This window comes from Neofelis nebulosa, chromosome 14, assembly GCF_028018385.1.
Source record: "Neofelis nebulosa isolate mNeoNeb1 chromosome 14, mNeoNeb1.pri, whole genome shotgun sequence".
Lineage (NCBI taxonomy): Eukaryota > Metazoa > Chordata > Mammalia > Carnivora > Felidae > Neofelis > Neofelis nebulosa.
Genome location: NC_080795.1, coordinates 41,994,477 through 42,013,157, shown reverse-complemented (window position 1 = coordinate 42,013,157; position 18,681 = coordinate 41,994,477). Strand labels below are relative to the sequence as shown.

The following is an 18,681-nucleotide window of genomic DNA, read 5'->3' as shown; positions in this document are numbered from 1 at the left end:
GACAAATATTTCACAATGTACACATCAAATCATTACACTGTATACTTTATATACAGTTTTGTCAATTATACCTCAATAAAGGTCGGAGGTACTAAAAGAAAAAAGTGACCAGATAGGAATTTGCAGCTAAATGGAGAATCATCTGAGTTAAATGATGGTACAGGCAGCTTCAGACCACCTGCAATAAGGAAGAAGCAAAAGTCTGGAGGACTCATAGCAGGTGGCAATTCAAATAGAGATGCTATTTGTCCTGAGAAGACATGATGGGATTTGCCAGCCACAAGAGCAAATCTCTTTCAAAATTAAATACAATGTCAAGGCAGAGATAGGTATTTATCAATGAATGGGTGAAACACAAGCCCTGAATCATGCTGGGTGGCACTGAAGAATGAAATTGGCAGTACACACAAACACACACGTAAGCACATGCATGCATTAGGAAGTGATAAGAGACAAGGTAGCTCCTCTTGCTCAAAGAGCTCTCTGTTGAACTCTCTACAGCCAACAACGGAGTCCAAGGTGATGATATGGCAAAACCTACAATGGCCAAGGTCTAAGATTTATGCTTTTCTACTTACAAGTCAGCACCCTTGATAAACTGCATTTACTTTTCCAGAGAACTATTTATGAAGTTGGCTCTAAGTTTAAGTAAAAATAGGTCCCTGCCTTTTTAAAGTCCCTAGAAACACTCCTACATCAAAAATACCTCTTTCACCCTGATCCAATGCCTGGAAACTGGCTCATAAACTTGTTTGAGTTATCTATAGCTGTATAACAAACCAGCCCAAATATTAGCAACTTAAATAAACAATAATTGTTTTATTATCTGTCACATTCTTGGCCAAGCTAGCCAAAGCAGGCATGTTCTTCACATTGGCTGGGACTATAGTCATCTGGAGCCAAACTAGGCTGAACCATTGACATCACAAGGCTGGCAGCTGAGGCTAACTTTTGACCAGAGAGCCCACATATAGCCTCTCCATGTGGCTTGGGTTTTTATCTCACCACAACTGTGTTCTGAATGAGGATATGACAAGAATGAATATTCCAAGAGGGGGGATATGGAAGCTGCCCATCTCCTCTAGGGCTGGGCCCAGAAGAAGACAATGGGCCACTTCCACTGTGTTCTATTAAATAGCCACCGGTCCAGCTCAAGTTGAAAGGGATAGAGAAATTGTCACTCCCCGAGAGGAAGAGTCTAAGAATTAGTGGACATCTTTAACCCACCACAGAGCCTCATTCCTTTTCTTCTATATTTTTATCTTATAAAAGCAGCCATGGTGTTGGCAATGCATTATATTTGCACAAAACAGTCACTGCAGCTCACTAGAAATATTACTTGAATCCTTTCCTGAGAAGTAGTTCTATGGGAGGAAGGGCATAATACATCAAAAGCATGGTCCTAACTCTTCACCTTTTTCTAGATCTGTGCTCTTTGCCATGTAATTTGGCAATGTCCACCAGTCTGACCCTAGGCTCATCCACATGGTTTGCTTTGGCCAATGAGATGTTAGCAATTCTGACACAAGAAGATTTGAAAAGTGCTTCACAGTTGAGCTTAACCTCTTTCTCACACCTTGCCAACACCATAAGAACATGATTGGACTCAACTGCCAGAAGATGAAGACACCTAGCAAAGGTCAGTTGCCCCAGCTGAGGCCATCTTAGACCATTCAACGGCCCAATACCCCCCATATGAGTAAGCAAGCCCTGCCAAGATCAGCAAGACCCTCTAGCTAATCCCCAGCTGACTCCAGAATGAGGAATAAATGCTAATTGTGTTGCTGAGGTTGCATAGTTGTTACTCAGCATTACTGTGGCAGTAAGTAATCAATACAGAAAGTGTAGGACTAGAAATGTTTGAGAATGGTCAAGGTAATCAAGAAAGAAAAAGTAAACCTATCAAACTTGACACTTTGTTTTTCCCTGTCGCCATGTAGAATTATTAAATATCTAATTGATTATCCTATAAGTATTTCACAGAAGTGATTCATTTGCAGCAGGGAATCATTTGGCACCAAGACAATGGGGCTTCTAAACAGCGTGATGACAACAGGGAAAGTGGAGGGGAAAAAAAAAAAAGAACTCCATTGGGTTTTGCTGGAATCAGTCATATGCATGGGCACTTGGGGTTGGATGCAGCTCAGCAGAGCCCAAAGCCAAGTGACAAATGAAGCCACTGGCTACATGTACACCAGAGGGAACCCTGGACTTTGGCTATGGTTCATTAACGAGATTGAGCTTTCTCCTTGAAAATCTGGTCAGCAGCTTTGAGAATCCTTCGAGTTAAGCCTAACAGGCAGATGTAAAGGTTCCTTTTGTCTGAGTTTGGGTGTTTTGCAAGATTTTAACCACTGAGCTTATTTATTTTCTTTGCTATAAATTACAAGTGTAATGTGTGCATGTAATATATGTATAGAAGTATATAACTATATATACATCTGTGTGTCTGAATATATATCTCAATCCATGGGAGTATACTGGAGCAGGTCCTATAGGAGCTATAATAAATAATGGGAAATGCATGGAGCCCTTAAAAAAAATGGTAATAATCCATGATTCACATTGTCTGTCACAGCCACACAGAAATTATAGCCTCCTTGCAGGTGCAGTTTTACAGATATTGTTATCTTTTCTTTCCAGAAAACAGCCTCTGTTATCATGATGATTGTAAATTGTCTTATTATGTAACACACTGGTCTGAGTTTACACAACCCAGTTTTAACAAGAGGTTCTCAGCAGTAAATGGGTGTTTTCCATTGTACACATACCCCTAAAATGTGTAACAACCATAATGCATAAGCAAAAACATAAACATAAATTTAAGAAAATAAATTGAATTCTCATGGTAACGTTAAATTGTTGCATTTGAGCTCCCATTCAAAAATCTATAATTAAATATGTATGTAGTCACGCAGATGAAAAAATGATTATGCAACCAATTAGGAGATTCACATTCATTTTCCAACTTGACAGGTGTGTTTTATTTGATCCATGGTCTACAAGGTGACAAATACAAACACAAAAATAAATGTAAAGGATCTAAGAACAAGTTATTAACATACCTAGATGCTTACATATTTCTAAAAGTATCTAACATTTTATAAAACATCCAGAGTTTATATTCAACTATATGATGGCTGTGTCTATGCATTTTAATTCAAGCTATTTTTTAAACTGGAAGACAGTAACCAAAACATTTTAAAAGAAATCATTTTTGTGGGTGGATTCCAAAAATAGACAAATTTAGTCAGGTACTCCCTCTCCCCAAGCTTTGAGTAAGCTGTGAGTTTGGGTTGGAGGAGGGAGAAAAGTTGGGTCACTTCCAAAGACCTAGTCAGCTTTACAAAAAGTTGAGTTACCCTTATGGAGGCCATGCTCTCTACACAGAAGCCTAGATCAGAGAGGAGGGAAGAAACTGATCAAACTGGATTGAGGATTTTCATAACACTCAAATTATTCATTTACAATAACCTTTCCTTTTGGTTTTGGAAAGGTACCATGTCCATGGAAAGATTTTTGCAGCCTCAAAATTCTTTGGAACAATAGTTCATACAAAAATATATATTATTAAAAAACTAGATCATTTCCAAAACAGAATACAAATTTAGAAGACTAACCACTTGTGCATCCATACTGATACTTATTTTTTTTAAGACTCAAAAGCTGTCTGCATCCAAAGGAAGAACTAATAGATCACATTCACCCCTCCATACAAGGGAACACTCATTTCCACATTTAGTTCTGAATTCAGTGCTGGGGCACCTGGGTGGCTCAGTCCATTAAGCGTCCAACTTTGGCTCAGGACACTATCTCACAGTCCCTGCGTTCAAGCCCCACATCAGTCTCTGTGCTGACAGCTCAGAGCCTGAAGCCTGTTTTGGATTCTGTGTCTCCCTCTCTCTATCTTCCCCTCCCTCACTCACACTGTCTCTCTCCCTCTCTGTCTCTCTCTCTAAAAATAAATAAACATTAAAAAATAATAAATTCAGTGCTAAAATTTCTCTTCCACCTGGACGCAAGGAAAACCCTTCTTTCCCCCAGACCCTTCTCCATTCCTCAATCTTGATGCATTCTGTGTAGCAAGTCTCCCTTTTCCTTAGAAATCTCAGAACAAGTACATTAAGATTATGTCAAAGAATAACCTTAGAAGGTGCCACGAATTAGTGCTTCAATGAATTAAACAATCATCTCACCCAAACCTTTACAACACTACAGCCAAAGACTGTACTACCTCCTATTTAATGGATGGGAAATGGAGGCTTAGTGAGCCTCATGGATTACAGTAGTCATCCCTCTGTCTTAGACGGTAGTGCCTTAGATCATCAGCCAGCTAGGAAAAGACAGAGCTAGGATTAAATGTAGATTTTTCTGCCACCTGGCCATATACCACTCCTTTACACCCAGGTTGCTCCTAGAAGACTCGCAAAGGGTGGGAATGAGCCAGCACTGAGGGAGAAAAAGAATGCCAGCCTCCCTAGAAAGAGTGAAAGCCCATCTCCTCATACTCCAAACTCTCCTCCTCCCTTCCTGTCTCCTCTTGAAACTTTTATCCCACTACCTAGCATCACCAAAACCTGCTAGAGCTGCTTTCTACATTTCCATGTGAGTTCAGGCCCCACCCCACTATAGAAAGGGATTCTGTTTTCCTGTGTCACCTAAAGATGCCACATATGTACTCAGTGTCATCCTGCTTTTGTTAAAGTATTTCCAACTTTTCCCAAGCATTTAGGGTTTGGTTTGGACAAACCTAAAAGACATTTTGCCTGATGCTTTTTCCCATAATTTTAAACTTAAATGTATTTTATGAGAAATCTAATCCGTATGTTTCTGATTAATTTGTAAGAGCCATTTGATGTCCAAGGGCCTTTTAAGTTTTTATAAGCCTTTTTAAGACTTTCCCTTAAAGATGTTTTGCCAAAAGAAAATGAACTTAGATCCCCGTAGTTCAAGTTTAGTCCCAATCTCAACAATCACAGGATTCGTTGCTGAAACTATATTGCTTGCTGCTCTAAGCCAATCGTCCACAACTGCCCTGGGTGCAATTCATCATTTACACCTTTGCTCAAGGTTCCCCACTGAGATGTTGCTTTATCTTATAAATGGGATGATGATTAAGTTTCACTGACAAAAACATATCTCACAACTTAGCCTAGGTCTATATCCAGCTACCAAAGAGACTCTGGCAGCTGAATTGGATGAGTGACTCAGTAAGGCATTAAGGTTAGTCCCCATAGAAAAGGTAAAGATTTTTTTCTTTGACATAAAGGATTATTTCTGGGTTGGAAATCTGGCTTGTACTCCCAGTTCTATAATTTCCTAGCTGTGAGCATGGACAAGTCACTATCTTGAGCCACAGTCCCCCTTAATAATAAAGTAGAAATTATCTCTTTAATCTTGAAAATGGCGATAAATTATAATGCCTGTCAAGTGCCTGTCACATAGACCAGTGATTCCTAAATTGGAGTCTGTATACAGATACATAGGTAAACATATATAGACAGATGCAAAGATTAAAATGAATGTGATGTATACAGAAATCATCTGAGGGACATGTTTGAGATGCAAATTCCTGAAACCCACTCCAGAGTCTGCTTCAGTAGATATTAACTGAGGCCCAAGAATCTGCATTTTGACATGATTCTTGGGTAATATAGGTGGCTTGAGGACCACAATTTGAAAAACAATGACTTACTATAATGCGAGGGAAGAAGAGAGAATAAAAAGAAATAAAGACTGTAATAAGATGAGAATACTAATAAGGAGAAGATGTTAGAAGGCCAGGAAACACTTAAGGAAAAATGAGGCACTGTAGTTTGTCGACACCTGCTTAATTATTTGCATTTCTCAGAGGAGAAACATAAGCATACACATAAAACTAAATTAATGGGTGTATTCTAGTTAACATTCAGAATGGGCTCCAAATTTAACAATCTTTGGTAAAAAAAAATATTAGTTATAATGCAATCTAGAACCATAGACAAACTATTTCATTATGGATAGAGAATGTTGAATTTTAAATTATAAGCCAAATTTTCAAATTCAGCCTTAATTAAAGTTCAAATCAGAAGACACAGATTTCTACTAACAGGAAAGTTGAGAGATCAAGAAACCTTAAATTAATGACTCAGGACTTTGAGAATATCAGCATACTCAAGGCAAGAGGGAAAAAAGAAACAACTTTATAAGATTCCCTAGACACTATTGATATGTGGAAATAAAGCAAGACCAACCAAATGAGAACAGGTGCAGGCTATTTATTCAGAGCTTGCTATATAGCAAGAGAGTCAGTCACCATACTACAGTTTTGTCAAAGACTCAAGGCAAGCAGAGGAATGGGGTATTTCATAATGGAGCAAAGGGAATGATTTAGGTATGCCCTGATCGGAGGTGGTGGGGTAACTAGAAGGGGGGCATGATATGTGACTGATTAGGGGGCACATTTGGCTTTCTCCAATTGCTCCTCAGCTGGAAGCAGGGGCAAAGATTAGGGAAGCTGTCAGTTATTAATCAAGTCCTGATTACTTTGGGGCCAAGTGTTACAGAGGTTATTGTTTGGCTGCCTGGATTATTACTAAAAATAGCTGTCTGACCTCCTCCAAATCTGATTTGATAACATTCTGGCTTCCAAGGCTGGCTATTAATTTAAAAAAGGAGGAAAAAAAAGAAAGAAAGAAATGAGTTTCCTAGGCAGGTTGCTGCAGGTTGTGGGTCAAAGTTCTATTTGTATATATAGTCTGACCATTGTCCATGTGTACATTCAGTCTCTCAAATACAAATTTTAGCTAGGGGATAAAGCTCTTATTTAAAATAAGAATTTGTTGGGGCGCCTGGGTGGCTCAGTTGGTTGAGCGTCCAACTTCAGCTTGGGTCATGATCTCACAGCTTGTGAGTTCAAGCCCCGCGTCGGGCTCTGGGCTGACAGCTCGGAGCCCCGGAGCCTGCTTCGGATTCTGCATCTCCCTCTCTCTCTCTGACCCTTCTCCGCTCACGCTGTCTCTCTCCCTCTCTCTCTCTCAAAAGTAAATAAACATTAAAAAAAATTAAAATAAATAAAAAATAAAATAAGAATTTGTTTTATATCTTACTGTACTATGGAGTACTTATTAGAAGAGAGATGGAGACACAGAATCCAAAATGGGCTCCAGGCTGTCAGCACAGAGCCCGACGTGGGGCTTGAACTCATGGACAGTGAGATCATGACCTAAGCTGAAGTCGGAAGCTCAACTGACTGAGCCACCCAGGCACCCCCAAACTGAAACTTTTCACTTATGTATTTTCTCATTGGTTATAAGAAAATTTGTGTAGCACTGTTTAACCTACTTACTACTCTGACAAATTTTATAATTCAACCAAAATAAAAACTATTCCTATCCTCTTAAAGATGGGGGAAAAATCATCTTTTTTATCAATCATGGCATAGGTAGAAACATATGGTGACTTCAGTAGAAACATTTTAAAAACAATGGCATCCTTCAATTTCTTCACAATAGAGAACTACTTCAGGAGCAGTTTAAATCTTCTCTAACTGGAAACATATGAAAAGTAGACTTTTTGATATTTTTGCACAATTTGGTTTATAAGATTTACTATTTCTGCATGTGATCTAAAATGAGTACCTAGTAATATATACTGGTGCCTCACCCTAAACTCTTCTAGGTAAAGGGCGAGTGCCATGGAACTAACCCAATGGAGATCTGTGATCAAGCCAATGGTACATGGTGCCATGGATCATTCATGGCCATAGAGAACAGACCACAAGAATCATCTCAGCTTAAGACCAGAGTCAGGCTGGGAGAATGAATGGCTATTAAGGGAGGCAGTTGGGAAGTCCACTCATGGAGTTCAAAAGCTGTATCAAGTTCAAGATACCCCAAGCAACAGTATGCACTAGGCAGTCCAGTCAGACAAGTGGAGCCCAGTGGGGGAACTTAAGCAGCAATAAAAGCTAGAGCTCCCTCAGGCCAGCAGGTACCAATCAGAATATCTGTGCATGGCTACAGGACAGGTTTGAGTCAAGGCTCTAGTCCCAGAACAAGTCTCAAAAGTGGAAGGCAAGGTACAAGACCAGGATCTGTAGTCACAAGCCTGAGCATATGACCAATAGAACGTGAACAAAATTAGACAGTGGAAATTGTATCTGACAGCATTCAACTGAAAAAAACCAAAGTCATTCTAGCTATCTTCAGGAAAAAGGGATTCAATACAATCAAGTCCTCATTGGAATATCATTAGAATGCTGGATAAATGGGCTCAAGGCTGACTCCAAGAAGGACTTGTGAAACAACAATGCCAAATTTGCCTGCCAAGGGAGTCGCTTCCTCTGCCTTCAGGAAGAAGGTGTAGAATCAAGAAGCTTCTACCATCTCCACAACAGCCTCTTGCCCCCATGACACTAGGGAGTAAACCCTGGAATGCTTCTGCAATCAATGAAATCAGTACAAATCGACTGCCATCATCACTACAGTCACCCCTCGACCCTCACCAAGGGGTCAAGTGGTAGAATCATTGCCACAAAAAAAGCCAGCATCTACTCTACCTTGCTTTTCACTAACAGATAGTTAAGCAGTGCTCCAAATACCACACAAGTGTGTCTAACTGGTGGAAATGGATTCTCATCCAGAACCCCAGGTTTCCCAGCTTCCACCATACAGAAAGACATAGTGGAATAAGTGAGTAAGTAAATGCTGAGTGCAAAACCTCCAGTCCCATTGGAATGGAGAAAGAAATTGCTATTCCTCTGAGTTGCAAGTATCTGGTGGTCATTCCTAGAGAATCCCAGGAATGTTTCACAATAGGGCAACTCAAGAAGCAACATGGAACATCGTAGTAGTCCTAATTACAAAGAAGCTACCATTTTCTGAGCAGTAAACCCAAATTGTACTTTAGGTACACTTCATAAACAGGTTCTGCAAATAAGTCATGTAAGGTATAGATTAATCTCCATTTCACAGGTAAGGAAAGGAGTTTTAATTTAAGCAACCTACCCACCTACAACTATAGTACAACTACAACTATACCTACAACTAGTAAATGACAGAATAGAAACTTGAGGCTGGACTCTGAACACAAAGCTCAGAACCCTTCTACTGTACCACACTGTTTCCCAGTGTTAACTGAGCCACCAGTTCCCAAGTCTTAAAGGAAAATTTAATTCTAAGTCCTGCCAAGCGTTGGCATCACAGCTGTTGATAAGGCCTGTCCTGGATCAGGACCTGTGTCTAGAACTGGAATTGCCACAGCCTTCAGGTAAAGAGCCCACTGAGACAGGAAAAATAAGTCAAAATCTGGGTTTATACAAAGTTGGTTTCTGTGACTGACCAAAAGAATGGCTTATATGTTTCAAATGTGTTACTTAAAATTATTTAAAACATGCATATAAAATGAAGGGATCAAATGGACTTTGATCTAGGAAAAGGAGCTCACATTTACTGTAGTTTATTCCCACAAAACATTAGTTCCATGTTCTGCTATTGTCTGCCTTAACTCTAGTCTTTAAAACAAGGAGCCAGAGCGGTGTCTGCATGGCTCAGTCACTTAAGCATCTGACTCTTGATCTTGGCTCAGATCATGATGGTGCGGTTTGTGAGTTTGAGCCCCTCGCTGGGCCATGCACTGTCAGTGTGGAGCCTGCTTGAGATTCTCTCTCCTTCTCTGTCCTTCCCCTGCTCACGCTCTTACTCTCTCAGAATAAACTTAAAAAAAAATTTTAATAAAAAATAGAAATAAAACAAGAAGCCAGAGCCCCTCAATACTATATCAGGTCCCATAGCTCCATTTATGGCAATTGCTCAGCGGCCTCTTTTGCTCTCTGTGTACCCTATTTGGCCTCCCTTGTTCCTAAGACAACAATGCCTTTTATCCTCTGGCTTACCTCTTACCAGTCACTTGGGACAATTATCCCTTCTAATTGGGTTCAGGTCCCTGCATTCTAGGCTCCCCTCAACTAGTAACAGTTGGTCCAAAGAGCTCAACTCAGCTCAACTGCCTCAATAATGACACTTTGCTAGGGGCAAAAGAGAACCTTAGCTTAACATTATCCCAACCTCGAGGACCCTGTAAGTCAACTTGTTTTATTTCAACTGCCCCAAAATATATGCTGGCAATCACACTCCAAACTTATGGCCCCCCACTATACATCTGAAGGGTCTCATGACTGAAGTTTTATTAAATGGTAATAAATGGCATTTCCCTAGCAACAGCTAGCCCCTCAAAGTCTTGGAAACCTTGCTTCCAAAATTCCTTAGAGACTTACTCTATCCCTGACCCCCTGGCAACCTAAGGGTATATAATGAGTTACACATCAGGACCCCAGTGCAGTTCTTCCTGCACCTGTGTCCTGTCCCGTGCTTTAATAAAATCACCTTTTTTGCACCAAAAAAAAAAAAAAAAAAAAAAAAAAAAGAGGAGGGCACTTGTTGGGAACATTGGGTGTTATATGGAAGTGATGAATCACTGGGTTCTACTCCTGAATCAGTACTACACTATATGTTAACTAACCTGAATTTAAATTAAAAAAAAAAAAAAAAAAAACAATGAGCACAGCTACTGTTCAGATATAGATTTCTAAGTATCACTCTCCACACTCTTCAGTGATGCCTGCAGAGGTGGCAGCCATCTCCTACTCATCATCACTGCCACCCTCAGACCTCTGGTAAAGCCCAACATGGTTAAAAAGAGGACCAAGAAGTTCATCCGGCACCAGACTAATAGGTCGAAATTAAGTGCAACTGGCACAAATCCAGAGACATTGACAATAGGGTACACAGAAGACTCAAGGGCTACATCTTGATGCCCAGCATTGGTTCCAGGAGCAACAAGAAAACAAAGCACATGCTGCCTAATTGTTTCTGGAAATTCCAAGTCCACAATGTCAAGGAGCTTGACATACTGCTGATGTGCAACAAATCTTACTGTGCAGAGATTATTCGTAAGGTCTCTTACAAGAACGCCAAATCCATTTTAGAAAGAGCAGCCCAGCTGGCCAGAGTCACCAATCCCAACACCAAGCTGCACAGCAAAGAAATTGGATAGACAAGCTTATACACACATAGTATTTGTGTTAATAAAACCATAAAACTACAGGGGCGCCTGGGTGGCTCAGTCGGTTGAGCGTCCGACTTCAGCTCAGGTCACGATCTCGCGGTCCGTGAGTTCGAGCCCCGCGTCAGGCTCTGGGCTGATGGCTCAGAGCCTGGAGCCTGCTTCCGATTCTGTGTCTCCCTCTCTCTCTGCCCCTCCCCCATTCATGCTCTGTCTCTGTCTCAAAAATAAATAAATGTTAAAAAAAAATTTTTTTAAAAAAACCATAAAACTACACACACACTCACAAAAAATGTATCACCCTCCACTAAAAGAAACAAAGGCTCCTTGGAGGAATGGCTGATTCTCAGACTAGGGCAGAGAAAGACCAAGATGAACCTGGAACACCAGTCTAATGGGCGAGTAAGGAAGTACTCCTAACATGAAGGAGAGGTATCAAAAGAACACAGAAACCAATTTGAAAGGTCTCTTAATGGTCAAGTCTGGGACAGTTTGAGCACCAAAATAAATAAGGATAGTAATGGATTAAGACCCACTAAACAAATTGGAATCCAGTAGTTCATACTCCTATATATAGGTGAAAAAATAAGTGGAAAGAAAAGAAAGGTCTTCCTTATAGCAGAATGTCAACAAATACAAAATTGTGGCACCATGAAATCATGTTTTTCAACTAGAACTATAATAACGGAGGCAAGAAACCAATGCATTCTCAAACTAGTGGGTCAAAGTGGAATGAGGAATGGGTTTTACAGTCTCAAACTATACGTCCACAAAATACTCATGAATTACATCAATAAGGGGCGGGGAAGGAAATTTACAGTGGAGAAACCTGGCAGACACCATCTTCGCCAACTGATAAAATTAATAACCACCAGTAATTAGTCAATAACATATGCCACATTATGTTTTATGAAGAACACAGACTCGGGGTGCCTGGGTGGCTCAGTCAGTTAAGCGTCTGACTCTCGATTTTGGCTCAGGTCATAATCTCACAGTTTGTGAGTTCAAGCCCCGCATAAGACTCTGCTCCGACAGCACAGGGCCTGCTTGGGATTCTCTCTCTGCCCTTCTCCTGCTCATGCTTGCTCTCAAAATAAATCAACTTTTAAAAAAAAAATGGGGTGCCTGGGTGGCTCTGTTGGTTAAGTGCCAACTTTGGTTCAGGTCATGACCTCTCAGTTCGTGAGTTTGAGCTCCGAGTCGGGCTCTGTGTTGACAGTGCAGAGCCTGGAGCCTGCTTCCAATTCTGTGTCTCCCTCTCTCTCTGCCCCTTTCCCACTTGTACGCCCGCTCACTCTCTCAAAAAATAAACTTAAAAAATAATAATAATAATAACACAGACACACTGGGTCTAGTCATAAGGAAACATTAGAAAAACCCAGATCGAGCAGTGTTTTACCAAATGGCTGGCTTATAATCTTTAAAAATATATTTATCATGAAAGTCATTACAAGACTGAGGTACTATTCAGATTCAAGCACTCTAGAGAGACATGATCACTAAAAGTATACATGATTCTGGGGCACCTGGGTGCCTCATTCAGGTGAGTATCCAACTCTTAATGGCTCAGGTCATGATCCCAGGGTCTTTGGATTTTGCCCCACATCTGGCTCTACGCTGAGTGTGGAGCCTGCTTTAAATTATCTCTCTTTGCCCCCTCCCCTCTCTCTTGCTTTAAAATTTAAAAAATTAAAAAGCACACATGATTCAGACCTCAGTCCTCTTGCTATAGAGATCGCGGAGATAACTGGCAAACCTTGAGTAGGGTCTCTAGGTGAAGGATATATGGGAATTCTCTGTAAAGTTTTTAAATTTTTCTCAAATAGTCTCAAGATTTAAAAAAGTGTTATTAAAAGGCTTAATTTTTAAATATCTACAGGGTTTTTTTAAAAAAATCAAAAGCAAAGTCAGAAGATAAATGACAAACTGAGGGTTGCAGAAAAAGAGGAAACAGACACTACGAGGAAACACAACTGCTCCTAAGTGTATTACTTGGGATCATCTATTTGCAAAGAAATACTGTATACAATGAATTAGGATTCTAACTCAGTGTGACTGTTGGCCCAAATTTAAAATGGGCCATCTTAACTAAAACACAGGGCTCTACAATTCTAAATATCACTGTATCTAGAAACATCTTCACAAAAGCTATGCAATTCAGTCTTATTAATTCTCTACCACATTATAAACAGTTCTTGAATTCAGCTCCATAATCTATGCCTCAGGAGGTAAGTTTTAGGAAATAACATAATTTTAAAAGGGGGGAGGAGAAGAAGTGAGATTTATACCGGCCAAGTTTGTACACAGATAGGAATGCAGGGCCACTTTATATGCCTTCCAGATTTGCTTGTCCTCATACTCTTTCAAGCCATCAGGCACCATGGCCTCATCCCCTAGCACTGCACCACAGGCTATCTCAGCCTCCCCTGGAGTGAGGACAAGGCTTTAACAAAGCCATCACTGTGTCCTCTGCAGAGGGTCCATAGGGGCTCTGGTGGTCAGATCTAACAGGGATCCAAGGCCATGTTGCAGAGCAAAAGATCTACCTAGCCCAGAAACTGTCCAAAAAGGCCAGGTAACACAACCCCTAAGTGCAGTGGCTTTAGCACTTCACGGGTAAACTTCAGTGGGAAAGGACTCCAGATGATTCCAAGGTGTGGCAGTTCCACACAGCCGCTCTGAAAGACACAGCCCTTGCCTGGTGTGGTCATAAGGTGCTCCCACTAATGAAGCTGTGACTACCTGGGTAACACAGGTAGTCTAGCATCTGCTTTCCCTGTGTCACTTCCCTTTTTGCTTCACTCTTACTGCCCTAGGATTGCACCTCTGATAAATCCTTAGGATGCAAACTTTGGCTCAGGCTCCATTTTCTAGGAAAACTATTAAATAATACTTTTTTTTTTTAATTAAACAAGTTTCTTTACAGTACTTTGACAAGCTTTTGTACAAGCCTTTGACATGCTGGTGTAGGTCATGGGTCTCCAAGAGTGACATTTTACATGCTGCAAACCAGAAAATTTTTCTGGAGAACATTTTTGCAAAAATAGTGCTCTATGGAGTAAAAATCTTGGGAAAGCCAGTGTTGTAGACTTCCATTGTAAAGTAACTCATTATAAGAATCTGAATGTGCCACAAATTTAATCTTATCTTTCAAAACCTAGCAACACAATAAAATGTATAACTAACACTTATTCTTGAACTTAGGTTGTAAAATTAATGACAAATATGAGGCCTCTGTCGAGGGTCAGGGGAAGTGAAACTACTTCACAAATTACAATTACATACTTATAACCTAGAAATTCCTACCAGTCTATGGCCATACCACCCTGAACATGCCCAATCTCATCTGATCTCAGATCTAAGCAGAGTCAGGCCTAGTTAATACTTGGACAGGAGAAATTCCTACCATACGACAGACAAAAGTCAGCCTTTACATACTACCCTGAGGTAAGCATTTTTATCATCTCCATTATATAAATGAGGGAACTGAGGCACAGAGAAGTTTGTAACTTGCCCAAGATGACATAGCTAGGGAGTATCAAGTGAAGGACATGATCCCAGAGCCTGCATTCTAACCACTACATCATCTCTACATTAGGATTAGTTCATACATTACACTCACCCCTAGCAAGAAAACAGGACATAAGATTCTTTGTTTCTACTCAGCTCAACAGGATACAAAGAAATCAGACTGTTGAAAGAATCCCAAAGCTTCAAAAGGAGAGCCTTCTTTGATGCCCAGAATTGATACTACCCTTATCTTGGACTAGTTCTGCCTTTTGAGCAAAATGGCACCAAAGAAGGGAATCTCTGTTTAGTATGATTTGTTCTGGTAGCTGTGCCTCTAGGCTATGCTCTGCCATGTGGCTTCCTGAGCTTAAGACTCTTTCCTACTCAGTTGGGATCTGCTCATAAATACCATATCCCTTCATATGTTTACCAGACAAGCAGGTAAGAGGGCAGGAGGGAGTAAAAGGAACAACAAAGAAAAGAGCCGTAAGTGGAGGGAATGCCTTAGATCCAGCAGAAGATGGGGCAAAAATCCTAGGCAGATAAGGAGATAAGGAGGAGAGAAGCAAAGTCTCCAAAGAGGCAGGTGTATGGTTTAAGGCATCTGAACAAGAAGGTGTTAGGGGGTAGAAATGAAAACAAGGTAGGGTCAGTCCTTCTGGCAGTTAGGTGCCTCTGCCCTTTAATAGAAAAATGTCCTGACACCTAGAAGAATCGTAAGTACACAACAGGAGAATAATCAGGGCACAGTGCAAAGACTCTCCACCTTTTTTTTTTCCTCCAAACCTAAGTGTGACTTATCTGTAATGTAGGAATGTTGCACTGGAGAGGCATAGAACTGGAAAGCTCATTAAAGTAAAAAAAAAAAAAAAAAAAAAAAAAAAAAAAATTCTCCAAAGGACTTCTGGAGAAGGGATCCAACCTATCCGTCTCATCACTGTACAATTCTGAAATGGCCTTGAAAAATCCTAACCTACACATGTATCCATCTCTGAAACTGTTTATACGTACTACCTTAACTATAATAGATAAAATGATTTGTGTTTCAACATGTAAATGCTTGTGCAGGATTACAGTAGCAGAAAACAATGAAATGATCTGACACATATATTTGCTCTTTATGAATGTTTGCTTTTGAGAACACATCAGAAACCATTCTGTATAAGGATAAGAAAATGAAAGAGAAGTTACTGGTGCATACTAAATTATATTATAATATACACTTACCTTTGGCAACTTCATATCTGAAGGCAATAAGGAAAATGAGGGATTAACCTTGAAGATGAAGACATTCAAAAATGCAGGAGATAGGATATTTTTTTATATGTGAGGCAATTCCACATATTATGGGGACACTGCATCCTTGGGCTCTGTGCTGCACATTAATACCCCACTCCGAGATTTCAGAAATGTCCCCAATGAGAACCACTGATCTACAAGTCTTCACCGGATGGGTGATGGGAATTAAGGAGGGCACTTATTCAGATGAGCACTGGGTGTTATATGTCAGTGATAAATCACTAAATTCTACTCCTGAAACCATTATTATATTATATGTTAACTAATTTGGATTTAAATAAAATTAAAAATAAAGAATAAAAGTCTCCACCTGAAAACAGGCTATCCTTTTGAACTTCAGTGTACATCCACCTTGACTGCTGTGGAAGTTGGGTTCACAGGCAGTGTTTCTCAATTATTTTTGGGAGGTGAGGGAAAGGGTTAAACCTATACAACAAATACAAACTGAAAAGCTGATTATATACTACCTACTACATGATTATTCATAAAACTGAAACCGTTTAGTAGTACCATTCTTTTACTCAATTAGAAAACTTAGTTTCTGCCCCAAAAGCTCAAGATTTGCATATTCTGATTATAGATAAACAGATAACTGCAAGTCTTTCATATCACTGAACACCTTGCAACTTGGACCTTTTATGCTAAGATTCTTGGGAAATTCAAAACCTTAAGAGTCACAATTCTTGTGTTGGAGAAATCCTAGAATAGGAAAACAAAGATATCAAACTACTATTATGCATCAGCCTCTAAGTAGGTGGCTTTACATATAACTAAGAAGTCTACTTTGCTCATTTAATCCCACTGCAACACTATAAAGTAGGAAATATCTTCTTACAAATGAAGAACCTGAGGCTTAGTAGGGTTAAGTAATTTGTCCAAATCAAACAGGTAGTTCATGTCAAAGCCAGGTTCCAGGTTCCCATTCAGGTCAGACTCTAAACCAATGCTAACATCAACCATCACTATCACCAAGGAATTGAAGTGAAGTCATTATGGAAAATAGTACACAGGTCCCTCAGAAAATTAAAAATAGGACTACCATATGATCCCACTTCTTGGAAATGAAAACAGGATCCCAAAGAGATATCTGCACCCCCATGTTCACTACATTATTCACAATAGCCAAAGAACACAAACAACCTAATTGTCAATAGATGAATGGATAAAGAAAATGTGGTATATATTAACAATGGTATTCTACTCAGCCATGAAGAAGGAAATCCTGTCATTTGCAACATGAACGGACCTTGAGAACATCGTGCTAAATGAAATAAGTCAGATACAGAAAGACAAATACCATTGCAATATCACTTATGTGTGAAATCTTGAAAAGTCCAACTCCTAGAAACAGAATAGAGTTAGTAGTTACCAGGGGCTAGAGGAGGGCAGTGTTGGCCAAAGAGTACAAACTTCCAAGTATGAAATAAGTTCTGGGGACCTAATGCACAGCATGGTGATTATAGTTAATAATACTGTATTATACACTTGAAAGTTGCTAAGTGAGTAGGTCTTAAATGTTCTCACCACAAAAAAAAAAATGGTGATTATGTGATGTGATAACAGGTCTGCTAGCATTACTGATGAAAACATGTGTAGCATATAAGCATATCCAATCAACACGTTGTACACCTTAAACTTACATGATGTTATAGGTCAATTCTAGCTTAATAAAGCTGAAAAAAATTAGTAAAAAGAAAAAAAAAACTGAAGAGAGGCTGACATTTTTTTAAGGCCTCAACTATGTGCCATCTCCAGAGGTGCATATTCACAATCACCATCTTCTCAACCCAAAGACAGGTAGACATGGTCCTCACCAAGATGAACAAACAAACCCAGAAAGACAAACCCTTGGTCATGGTCACATAGCGAGGGTTTATCAAAGGTGAGATTTTAAACCCAAATCATGTGCTTTCTACTACATCATGCATCAGTCTCTGCAAGGAGTGTCCCATCCATGGTCATTAACTAGCTAGAAGTTATTTCAGACCCTTGCCTGAACCTACAGGAGAGCTTAGAACAAAGAGCTACAGTTATTTCCTAGAAAATGTTAGATCATCTAAGATGACAAAACCATTTTATTATTCTCAAATAAAAAAGATCGCTGTTTGCAGAAGACTATTATTTAAACAGGCTTTTTGGCTGCGTTGTCTACAAACAGTCGTTCAGTTCACCTTGGGTAATATCCTGACATTAAATCGTAAGGACTGCGGTAAGATTTTCAAACAGTGCATGGAAGTTTTGAGTCATACTGTTCCCTTTCTCAGGATCTAAATGATCTTGATTTTCCTGCAGTTTATAGTAGTCTTTCTGCAATGTAGAGATCTGGTCAGTGTGAGCTTCATGTTGTTCAGTCTTTTGAGGCTTATCACACTCCTACCACCCACAGTCTCTGTACAGGCCCCATGTCTAATACAAAATATATGAGCCTGGTTGCACACTGTCCTGTCAAGTCATGTCAGGGAGACAAGATATGAAAGTTACATGGACTGAAACTCTCCTACACAGGTGGTAAGCATGTAAGTGGGTACAACACATTTTGGTTTAGAAGTTCCTACTGAAGCCAAACACACGTATGCCTATGACTCCTAAGTATATCTCCAACAAAAATGAGTGGGTTTGAACATTAAAAGACCTGAATAAGAATGTCATTAGCAGCTTTGTCATAGTAGCCCAATACTGGAAACCAAAATATTCATCAATAGTGGAATAATAGATCATGATCTATTTATATAAGATATGACAGCAATAAGAAAAAAAAAAAATACCAACTTTCAACAACATGGAGGAATATCAGATATAATGTCGAGCAGAAGCTGTACTCTATAGAAT

The 18,681-nt window shown here is 39.7% G+C and overlaps 1 pseudogene; it reads left to right on the top strand.

The window, feature by feature from the left end:
* The first annotated feature begins 1,596 nt into the window (after window positions 1–1,596).
* Window positions 1,597–11,034, top strand: LOC131494527 (large ribosomal subunit protein eL32-like; annotated as a pseudogene).
* Window positions 11,035–18,681: the final 7,647 nt, after the last annotated feature.